Source organism: Choristoneura fumiferana, chromosome 3 (assembly GCF_025370935.1).
Source record: "Choristoneura fumiferana chromosome 3, NRCan_CFum_1, whole genome shotgun sequence".
Taxonomy (NCBI): Eukaryota; Metazoa; Arthropoda; class Insecta; order Lepidoptera; family Tortricidae; genus Choristoneura; species Choristoneura fumiferana.
In genome coordinates, this window is record NC_133474.1 from 22853103 (window position 1) to 22865979 (window position 12877).

Consider the following 12877-nt stretch of genomic DNA (forward strand, 5'->3'; position numbering starts at 1 on the left):
CGTCACGACTTTAGTTTTAAGGACACATCACGGAATATAGCCAAAGATTCATATTAATTGTGTGATAGATATACATCTCATAGATCACAGATTAGCGAAGGTATAAAAATAAACAATATTTAATGCATACGGTTAAGGAATAGATAAATTCATGGTAAATGTGCCATAGTGTTTCGAGCACGGTAATTATAATGGATTTAAAACTAATGAGTGCTGTCACTTCCGGTATCATGAGCTCTTGAGGAATCGGATCTCAAGGCGGATTGTTTTTTACAAATATCAAGTGTGGATTTTGAACAAGACACGGATACAGTATCCACGGGTATGCCCACTTCCAGTATTGTATTCGAGTCGGAATTTTCTGTTTGGTATTTTATGTCCTCGCTGTTGTTTAGACGTTTGATGGGCAAGTACGTTGTAAATAAAATATTGAACGACTAAACGACGGCCGTTTGGTCCAAATTGAACGCAACATGTTATATGTCAGTGACCACGGGGTGTCTTAGGACTGTTTCGACACTTCTTGGTGTAATGGGCTGACGTATTACGTCCTCGTGTTCGATGATTGGAACACAAATTCGATATTTCGTAGTTTCGTCTCGGACTGTGAAAAATTCGATTGTGTGTTTCTATCTATGGACGTTCTGTTTGGAACCCAGCCTTCAATATTTTGTGGTTCCATTTGTGAAACTGCCAAGTGTTTATTTTTGTGTTTTATGATAATTTAGAACGAAACATCAAATATTTCGTGGTCGCCTTTTCCTGACCACCAAGTATTTATTGTGAGTTCAAGTGATATTTAATTTTGTTTCTTTGTTTTGAATGCGATTCGCGAATTTTTCTTTCTAATATTTCGCGGTTCATAATTAACCGCGGGGTGTTTGATTAAATGTGTAAAGGTGAATATTATAGAACACAAAATTAGATGAGCTTCGTAGTTTTCAGAACCACCAAGTATTTTAATGTACGAGTTCAAATTAAGTATTTTCATTTATCTGAACATACCAATGAAATATTTCATGGTGCGTTTCTTAACCATCAAGTATTTTACAACAGTGTTCAAATTTTTAATATAATAGAACACATGATCTAATACGTCGTGATTATATTCTGAGGCATCGCGAAGTATTTGCTAGTATGTGTTCCTGATTTACCTGACATACTTCATGACACGTAGTACCTTTATGAAGTATTTCACGTTTAAAATATTTTCAAGCACTTGATGTTACCAAGTAAAATTCGTCATGACTCATTCGGATTACTTGAGAGCGCAAAATACCAGAAGTCACGCACTCGTTGGGCTTAATAAAATGTGTAGTTAGTGTGTAAACGGCTTAAATCACTATTTTAAGTTCTGCTAGCGCCATCTAGAGGTGAAACTTTAAATTTTGGTGTAAAGTTTCACGGTCGCCTCAGTACCTGACCACGGCGATAGATGGCGTTAAAACACAAAATTGAGATTAAGGCCCTTTAGCCGCTAACGTCTCAATTATTATTAAATAGGTATACTAATGATAGAATAATTATTGACGTACATTATATTAAAACTAGGAATGTTTCCACTCGCCTATTTTAATTAGATTATAGTTATTTGTGATAGGACTTCCGTTCATTTTATTATAATACCAAATTGTACTCAGGTACCTTTAGAACTGTTTTGTTGTCACATAATTCTTATGTTCTGATCTGTGAATTTTGCCTGAATAAAGTACCTATTGCAATGTCAGTGTTGTTATTTATTTATTGTTTGTTTTTAGATCCTTATCAATGAAATAGCAAGGTACATCATTGGCTTCATCAGTACTTACCATCAGACAGGTCAATCAGTAGTCAGTTTTTAATAAAAATAAAACAAATAATAGAGCTACATACAGGTACGCATATAAAAATCATTATAAGCAGTAACTTTTCGGTAAGTACTTGATCACTACCCTTTGAGTATGTTACGTACAATTTACCAAAAAATAATGCGATTCTGCAATTCCCGAAACGCATGAAACAAACGATTAATTTGACAAATATGTAGCGATTCAAACTACTCAATTTCAATGTCCGTAACTACATAACTATATTCAGAGATGGCACTATATTAAGAGAGAGAGAAACATTTATTTACACATATTCGATACACATAAAAATACATTAGATGGAAAAAAATAAAAATAACATCTTAGAGCGAAGATGTTAGGTGACTGGGGTAATAGGTATCATATATTTTATTTTGAAAATAGTATTTTTTTTAAATCTATTTACCTATTTGTGTTCAGAAACGCTTTTCTCTATGTAGGAAGTAGGCGCAACTTGCATGTGACGTCATATTTTATGCAATTATGTCTTTTTCTCTTTAATCTTGAATTTCAAGCCTTTTTATATACATGTAAAGCTAGCCTACAAAATGGTTTTTCTGTTCGATAATACGCATTGTCAAGCTCTAATTTATGAAATAAATACAAATTAGTCAAATAGGTAGCGTATTTCCGAAACGCGGGTCGTCTACACCTAAAAGTACACACACCGTGTGCATAGACCCTAACAGTAATTGGACTCGAGCTAAATAAAAATTATGTATTATTATTACTAGCCATGACTATTATTATTAGAATCATTAGTCATTATGTTAGGTATGTATTTGTTTTGTTAAATTAACGGAGCAATTTAATTAAAGAAATGTTGAATACTGTATTATGACACTACTGTCCTATGTATGACTTTTTAAATAAATAAAATTAATTTTAAACATTTTTGAAAAATAGTAGATTGTTTAACAAGAGCATAATACGAGCCATTTTACCCAAGACGTTCATATAGCCACCCGAGCCGGTACGGCGAGTGTGGATAGACACGTCGAGGGGAAAATGGGTTTAATGGTCGAGTTTTACACTGCTTTTCACTTAGATTGTGAGGAAATGAAATAGCAACAGTGGAAACAATGATTCACTTTCTATGTACCTTTTATTTTTATTATAATAATTCATTTTTTTTAATTTTACTGATTCATAATAATTGATTGATTTTTAGTGTTATGTAAATTAAAAATTATTAAAAAAATATTTAGAAACTTTTTTGTTTGTGGCTGTTGACACATGATTACCTTGGTCTTACGGTGGTCTTAGACGGAAGATTTTATTTTATACACTAGAGCATAAAAAGTCATTTTATGTTGTCTAGATACAGCATAAACACGAACTTTACGAGCATGAGAAGTGAAAAGGAATTTTATTTTTAAATTTCGGTAATACATTCAGAAAAATATTTTATATCTGAAAAGATAAATATACATGGTATATCTCAGCCTTGCACCGCGTCGTACAGAGGAGCGCTTTGTGTGTAATAAACTGAAATAAGTCCCCATACAAAATGTCGGCATTGTGGCGCGCACAAAACACCCGTTCCCGCCAAAATACGTTCGTTCCACAATTCCATTTTTGAATCTCGTGGAGCGAGGAGCGTCGCGTGCACGGCGCATTGACGCTGCCGCATTGTACGCCCGTGAATGGATACCCTTACAAATACCCGGCCGACCTGCCCCATACATTTTATACGCAGCCACTGTAATATTTTACGAACACAAAAAGACGCATTCGCCTCGTTACGTACCTACATGAACAACATTACGCGGATTAAGCTCCATATCAGCTAAGAAAGTGTGTTTAACTCCGCAAACACACTAGTTAAGCCACGCTCATTTGCATGTTTCAACAATTATCTACTTGAACGTAGTAGATCCATTATTATTAATCCATAATTACGATTCGCTGCCATCGTTTCCCGTGCTTTGTTTGCGTTGCCATGTTCGTTGTTTATTGAGCCAATATTAGCGGGTATCGAAACACTCGTCCTGTACCTATATCGGCGCGTCGCGAACTTGGAGCGAGCGTCGCATTAAGATATGCAAATGTTATTAGGAGAGTACGCTCGCATTATCTTTTAACTTGTATTGCGATAGGACAATGTTTCCCTTTATAACCAGCTATTGTATCAGCGATGTCGCGATACGCGCTAACGGCTAGCCTAGCGGCAGTGCAGCGACAAAGAAAACTAATTGAGTTTGATTGTTGTTTTATCCGCGAATCGCTTAAACTTGTCGGGGCTAAAGCGTCGCGTAACATTTAATTACGTGTTGTCTTCATTATCTGCTGATCTTACAGGGTATTTCGGCCTCGGAAGTAATTTTGCATGAGAGGCTTTGATGTCGCTATGACCTCAGAAGTTGTCCAATCAAAGTTGGCGCGCTTACTTTGATTTTTCGAATTTTCATCGGGCCCGCGTCGCGTTTACTGCCGCCATTTTGTAGTCCGAGACTGAATATTAAGAGAGATTTAGATTCTTCGATCAGGACGCGATCGAGGTCATCAGAGAAGCTGGGATCAGATTAGATATGCTAATCTGGTCCGACGTCGACACACGCATCCACTCCGATTTGATATCTAACAGTATTATGCAAATGTCGACACCTAAAAACTAAATGATTCTGGCCGGGATTGGGTCTATTTGGTGCGGATTGTTTAATATTGAAGTCGTGCAGATGCGCCTGGGTAAGTTTATCGATATTGCGCATTATTGATGAAGTTAGTCTGTGAAATTTGGGTATCGACTCGCACGTTATGGTTTCAAGCTTTCGGCTTATCGACGACTACGCGTGGTTGAGGTCGCAGCGTGCATTTTCTCAGTTCATTGCTCGGTCAAGACGCTTACGACACATCAGGTATTTGGCCGGACGCGCAATGTATTAGAAAATCGGTCATTCCTTCACCTATCGTGCATAATCGTAGCTGGATTTTTGTACTTCGTATAGGGCCCGTGTCGACTAAAGTTCGAACCCGGGAGGTTAAGTTTGTTTCTTGTTCTCTAACCGAGTGGCTAGTGGCTATCCTATCAAATCTATAGATTCGAAGAATATCTAAGATTTATATAGCCTTTTATAATAATATGAAGAGTACTATGTTAGCCGTATGAAACTATATAATTATGGAAAGGTCAAAGGGCGGCGACCCAAGGATTCGCTTCGAGTAGCGGCGTGTGAAATCAGAGCTGCGTGTGCAGATGGAGCTCGGCGTCCGGACACAAGTCAGCCAGTCGAAGCACTTATTGCTTTATGCTACCCTGGTATTATTGGTGAAAAAAAACAGTACTGGGCTATACAGCTTTTTAGAAAGTTTTAATTAGTGCGTCAGTTAATTAGATTAGGTATCCGAAATTTTAGAAACGTGTTTTTTCTTTTGTCAGTTAAACAAATAATTATAAAGATACTAGCGTTTACCCGCGGCATCGCACGCGTAAATCATTAGATACAGCAGTTGAATTGAAATAGCGGGATTTTATTAAATTCTCGTGGGGATTCCTTAAAATGACATCGTGGTTTTCATTGAAATTAGATTAAAACACCCATGCCAAATTTCATGACTCTAAACTCAGCGGTTGTTATTTCGAGATATTATCCCTATCCCATGGGTATATCGGGATAAAAAGTAGCCTATGTGTTATTCCCAATCTCCAGCTATCTACATACCAAAATTCATGACTCTAAGCCTAGCGGTTATTAGTTCGAGATTTTATCCCTATCCCGTGGGAATATCGGGATAAAAAGTACCATATGTTTTAATCCAGGTAATAACTAACTTTTTGCAAAATTTTATCCAAATCCGTCCAGCCATTTCAGCGTGAAGAAGTAACAAACATACTCACTCACTCGCTCACTCACTCACACAAATTTTCTCATTTATAATATTAGTAGGATGTAGCCAGCTAGTTCTGCGTGCGTGACGTCACACCGTGCGACTCTTTTTAGCACGGTGTGCCGTTAGGAGTAGGTAGTTACCCACTCCCAAACTTTGATGCGCTTCATCTTTGTAATTTAATTGATAAAAAAAAACGTGCTCCAATATTTTCTGGTAACATTACTGACGGCTAATTGACGGACAAAATGGACCAGTATTTTTTTACTTTAAAAACTAGAGGGAAAGAGAGAAATTGTTTATTTATTTACGGCCTTGCGTGTTAAGCGAAGAACTAATCCTAACTAAGAATGCTAAAAATATCACAACAGTTTTATATAATTTTTAAAAGAAAACAAACACGATTCGTCAAACGGCTGCAATGGACATTAGTATAAGGCGGTGTGGAAACCGGAATTAATTTTATAATTAAGCTTAAAACTTAGGGGCCGATCACTCATTTTCACTTCCAAACAGTTTGAATGTTATTAAAAAAATGTGTTATGAGGAAATCTACCAATGCTAAAGGAAGTAGTACTCCATAATTTGTTACGGAATGTTAGACCGCGCTTATCTTTAATAAGCTCCTGACATTTCGACTCAGATGCATGCATATGAATATGACCACGGGTAGACTGAAGCATTTGGCTTGACAGGAAGTGGCATTTACTTTTGGGAAAGATACCATTAGGAACTGGACATAGATACTTAATTCAATTTAAGAAGACAATGTCAGACCGGTCTTGTGCTTTCTGCATCCACACAAGCATTGCCACAAGACTGATCTGAGAGGAAAACCTTGGGGAAGGCCTATGTCCAGCAGTGGACATCTTTCAGCTGACACGATGATGATGATGAGGCAATGTCTCCTCTATCTAAAAATGCTACAGTGAACGACAACTCACCATTTGCATCCACTTTAGCCCGCAACTCTTACGATGTCGTCAGTTCACCCAGTGGAAGGCCTGCAAAAGTGCCAACGTTGTAACGAGAAGACAATGTAGGTTTAGGCACATTATTTAACAAGCATTGTTACTTTCCTATTCAATTCCTTGAACAGAAATGGTGATGATCCGAGGCTTCTTTAACGCCGTTAAAACAAAAGCAAAAACAAAGGCAATCCGTTTTTCCCGGAAAAAGCGTGATTGAAATTGATGTTCGGATACATTACTCGTAATGTCTCGGAGCAGTCGGTTAAAGGCGCTATAAAGAGGCTCATGTTTATTATGTCAGGTTTAAAAGGGTATGATGGTGACACGAGTGTGTTTCTATCCATTGTAAGTATATTATTGTAAGTATATAAAGGATCGGACTTGCTTTTCAGGGTTCTGTACCACAAAAGGAAATAGTGGAACTCTTGTAGAATCTGTCGTGTCTGCCTTTAAGTGCTAGAGATACGCTCTTTTGCTGATAAACTTTTTTACGTTGTACTTTTTTAGTAACGGTTACGGAACTCTACGTATACACTGAGCTTGGTCCGACTCATGCCCGGTTTTACTGGATTTAATCTCACCAATCACTGATATTAAACGCTAGCTTACAGTAGGTTAGGGTTGGTCCAGATCACATCTCTCCAGTATCGCCCTGTAAAAATATACATAAGAAAATAAGCACGTATTTATTTTGTCCGTTATAATAATATCACGGCGTGTTACTGTATTATTTAAGCGAGCTGGCCAGTGTATATGACACCGTAGTTGTTTCGGAATGGCCCATTATGCAGTAAACGACTTCCCGCATAAGGCTTCCACACATACACGGAAATAAGCTGTTTACGTACTAACACAGGGAAAGAAAAAGGTTCATTTTTAATGAGAACAGGCGAGCTGAATGAAAAAGCGTAGATATTTAAAATGTTCTGATCCGTAACTATAGTCAATCTTCGAACCGATCGCACGTATTAATTAGTTTGTTTGTTTCAAAGCAACTCTCTCTAATAAGTTGCTACACTTTTGACAGTGGTCGTGGTTAGTAGTGCAGCTTCATGACATGTCAATTTTCTTGGAAAAATAGTGTGGTAGTTTTCCATGGATTTCAACGTCGCAGTGCTGGAGTTCGGAGTCCGTAGTTGGCAATAGGGCTGCTGGAGCGGATGGAGCGACGACCTGGTTAAGATCGCGGGATCGCGGTGGATGCGGAAAGCACAAGACCGGTCTGAGTGGAGAGCCTTGGGTAAGGCCTATGTCTAGCAGTGGACGTCTTTCGGCCGACATGATGATGATAGGGGCGGGCAGCACTCACATCAGGTTCTTAAGTCGCATTTTACGCACACTTATGGAAAGCGATGGATCTGTCCTTAAAAATCTAATGACTGTTTCTATTTATGACGGTCTAGTTGGCGCTAGTCCTTATCTTGAGGTCCCTTTGTCAACTTTGCAGCTTTGGCAACAAATATTTGCGTGACATTTCTGATTGGTTAAATAACTAAATGAGCCAATCGGCTAAATGCGCCAAGAGCGCGAAGCTACAATAAAAAAAAAAAAAAAAAAAAAAAAAAGAGCCAATCGTAAGCAAGAACGGATCTCACTACTAAAGCGCTCGGTTTTTTATGCGATAAACGCTGCGTTATACGCAATGCGTTTGACGCACATCCATTTGCATCCGATAATTTAATTACCAAAGAATGTCTTACGCGATGAGCGCAGCGGCTAACGCATGTTTGGTAATTAGATTGCGTGGATTGTGATTGGTTAGATTAGATGTGCGTCAAATGCATTGCGTTTAATAACACAATCGAGCGCTTAACGTCATTAACCAATATTTTGCCTGTCAAGAAACTTTAATTAAACATTAATCTAGTTTTCAGGACTACGATAGTGTTTTTTTTCTTTAAGAGTCGCGTCTCGGAATAATTATTTAATGGTGTCATCTTGCTCTTCGTCGGTATCTTCAGTGCCAAAAGTCAAGTCTGAAGAAATGATGGCTAGTTGCACTATTTTTCTATCTTTTCTATCTTCGGCAGGTTTTAGTGCTTCAGTGGCAGGCAGTCATCTAACCTATGTTATTATTGATTTTCTCAATAAAGTTTTTGGTCCACAATTTTCACAATTTCCCAAGTCGCTTCAGTTTCACATTTTTCAGATGGGCGCCAATAATACGTGTTTTCCTTCAAATTCATCTACAAAAATCATAAAACGGGAGCGTTCTCGACTTCAATAAGAACAAAAAATACTCCATATATTTTCCGAGGCAGCGGGAAAATATTGACGTTCTCGTTATGTACTACGTCGCCGTATTAAGCCGCCTGGCTTTTATGGCCGCCTAGTACTCAGTCAACGAAAACAGAACTAGATGTTTGCAAAAAAAAGCCAAAAACTAGTTTCATTATCGGTCTTACCACAATATTGTACAAAGGCACAAGTAGCACTCTGTTTTCTACTTCGACTGCGAGGAAATTAAACAGCAAAAGTGGATTTTTCTCGTATAATATATAGCACACTCAAGGACTTTAATTCATGAGCCACCATGGAACCTTTTCAAAGGAAAAGTCATTACGATTTTCATTGTTAATGAATGCGATGTCACTATGACGTTTACTGTGATAAGTTTCCATGATGGCTTATGAATTAAAGTCCTTGATCGTACAGGTATAGTGCATAATGGTTATCCATTCGGATCTTAATAGAAATAAGACGGCACTTGAACCGTCGCCAATAAAATGGTTCCATATCGAAAATTCTGGTTTTTCTGTGCATCCATGTCTCAGTTTTTATTTTCGATATGGTTCCACGGGATACTCGTAAAAGTAACAAATTTGGAGTTGAAATAAAAAATACAAAAAGACTCCAAAAAACCAATCACAAATGGTTCCACCCTAGCAAGTATTTACATGAGTCAGTTTGTTCGAATGTACGAGTCCAACTCGCGTTTGGCCGATTTTTTTACCTACTCTACACAGACGCTGAGCGCCAAATGCTAAAATTAGCATACAAATGATAACCCGTGTTAATTCTGAACTTTCCATGCTACTTGGGTTCAGAATGTTGAGGGTTTAGTTTATTTGTAGCGTGGAGCAATGCTGCTAAGCCCTTCAAGTAATGGCGCTGGGAGTCGGTGTAGTTTTACTTACTATAAGCTAAAAGGTTCCGAATTTTCCGGTGTTCTCACCCGAACACAAAACTGGAACTTATTTATACAAAGAGTTAATTAAACAAATGAAAAGCTGAAAGTACCTAGTTTGTTGAGAATCGAGAGGAGTAGGTGTCGATTACACGTAATTTTAAACCAGGGCCCTAAACTACAAGCTAATAATATTGATGAAAAGTACAGACTGAATACTATGAAGTGCGAAATTCGAACTTCGTCTTTGGCCGCTCCACTGACGCTAATTTATTTAACACGAGAAAGAGAGGGACAATCGGCAAAATGTAAAAAAATACACAAGTCAGTGGACTCGTGTCTTTGCTATGCTGGTAGCTCCATGATTTTTTTTCAATTTACAGAAGGATATAGAATATACTTTTCATCACACTTGCTCGTAAACAGCGTCAAAACATGAAGGGTACCTTGGTTGCAACCCCCCAAATAAAACCCTCGACCTTAATGAGCTTGTCATGAAACCCGTGGTCGGTAAATGAGTCATTGCGCTTACTAATTTTCTTGTCATGAAGCCCAAGGTCGGTAAATGAGTCAGTGCCCGTACTGATGCTGCTGCGCGCGCTGCTGCAGGGCAACATGCACACGCGGCTCAGGCACATGCCGAGGGAGGTAGAGGGCGGCGCTGCCAAGAGCGCAGCCCAAGGTATCGCCAATATTTGGGACAATTATATATTTTTTTACAAATATAAAATTTTACTCGCAAATGTGATGAAAAACATTGTATGTCGCACGAGCTGTACTAGAATTACGAACATCGACTCATTAAAGCCCTCAGTCTTCGACTTCGGGCTTCTAATAGACTCTAGTTCGTAATTCCTTATTTGCCGCCCTTAAGACACAATGCACTATTGTATTTTTTTCACATGATAGCTTACAATCTCACTAATAGAATTATAGCCTAAATTACAATGAAGAAATGAATAGTTAAATAACAATGAAGAGTCACCTGTAAGATCGTTGACAAAACGGTGCTTTAGGTGAATCGATGTTATCGCTGCCAGGCGGTATCTTCCAGACAATTAGTCGGCTTGTTATTCCCCCCCAGTTTAGCGCCATCTATCTCCTGTCGGAGATCAATCAACTTAATGCGGGACGAGATTATTTGATGGACAAGAATCTGTCAAAATTTTCAATGAACTTTTTAATCTTGTGATAAATGAGATAAATTGTTAATTTGATAACGTGTTTGCGTTTTTGTAAATTCGGACGCCATTTTTATTTTATTTAAAAAGTGACGGTATTTTATCGCTTGGGAGTGATCTTGTTTTGTTTATACTGATTCTGTGGGTAGATCGTACGTGAGAATGACACTGATGTTATTAAATACAAACTGGGATTACTTTATTGATCGATCGCGCAGTGTCGCACTGATCACAAGTCTCTAACGTCGTAATTTGCATCAGCTCAGTGTTTTGAGTTTGATTGTTTTGCAGTATCCATCCTTATTTTGGGAGTGAAAGAAGATTTCGAATATAAAATGACAAATGAAAAGTATAGACTGCGCAGTGTACCATGGACACAAGCACAGAACTCTCCGCGTTTCGATAATCTTTTTGAATCCTAGTATAACACAATTTTTTGTACGTAAGTACAATATTTAATGCGACTAAACTATTATTTCTATTTCGCCATTTCGTAACTAAGAGTATCCTACGGCATCAAACACAAGTAAGCACTCTCATCGGAGTACACAATAGCTGTTCAATCATCTCGGAAAAACCGAATGCTCCCGACACAATAATTACAGCCGACCTGGTCCATTGTCCGCGGAACTCTAATTTATACCCTTGAATAGTACCCCTTGTAATATGCTCATTAGGTTAGGGTTGCCAAAACTATTGGGTATTTTTTGTGGCGAGGGAGAAATAAAACAAATGAGTGTGGGCTCGCTTTGATGTGTTCAAATGTTTACTAAGGACTTGTTATACTGTACGATTGACTTTTAGCTATGAATTAAATCCACTAGGGTAGGCTTGGAATACAATTTTTCTTTTAAACAAACGAAACGAAAATGAATGACGTGAAATCGTGATCATTGTGTTGAAAAATAGAAAGATATGAGCGAATGAAGTTTACATTTCATTTCTTTCTACAAAAATCTCTGTGTCTAAATGACAATTTGAAAAGTTTTTTTAAATAATTTGCACAGTTGTCATTTTGAGGTTATTTCAACGCCCTAAAAATTGTCTATACTTACACTAATAATGGCGATATTCCTCCGTTCACAAACACAAATTAAATAAAAAAAAACTTTAATCCCTAGAGATTAATGAGGTGCTTTCAGTCCCGATATGCAGAGACTAAAGTACCTAACAGTTTAAGTGCAAGAGTAGCGAAAAAATGTTTATTGCACAAAGTTAAACTGAAAACGAGTTGTTTTTAGATAAACATATCTTAATCCTAACGCCGTCCCTGATCCCTTATGCCATGCGAGCCGCCTGCGCAATGCTACACTACCTGTGATACATATAACGTAACCTTTGTTTCCCCCTTTCACCCCCCGCCATTGTATGAGACACTCAATTTAAATGCGTATTAGGATTTCAAAGGGTTTAATGGTTACGTATGTAATTGGGTTTGGGACTTAATGAAATTTTATGGGACAAATAAAAACTAGGGGTGTTCGGGGTTGGCTGGTGCGTTAATGAAATAAATGCAGGTAAATAGCGAAGTATAAGCCTTGGTGGCCTAGTGGTTTGTCCTATCGCCTCTCAAGCGGAGCATTGTGGGTTCAAACCCCGGCTCGCATCGCTGAGTTTTTCGAAACTCATGTGCGAAATTACATTTGGAACTTACCACGAGTTTTACATTCTGAGAGGAGGCCTGTGCCTAGCAGTGGGACGTGTATAGGCTGGGATGAAATAGTGAAGATCTAAATTTTCTACGAGCTTTTTTTCAGTATTTGAGAGAAGCGCTGAGTTTTTTTAACCCTCATCACAAAAAAAGTTTGACGCCAATGATTGACTGTGGTATCGTAGTTTTCAAACGGTAGTCAATTTCCATGCGGTTTTTTACGTGAAAGCGAGTTTCCTTGCAGTGCAGTTGCAGTGGTTCTTAGCAATGTT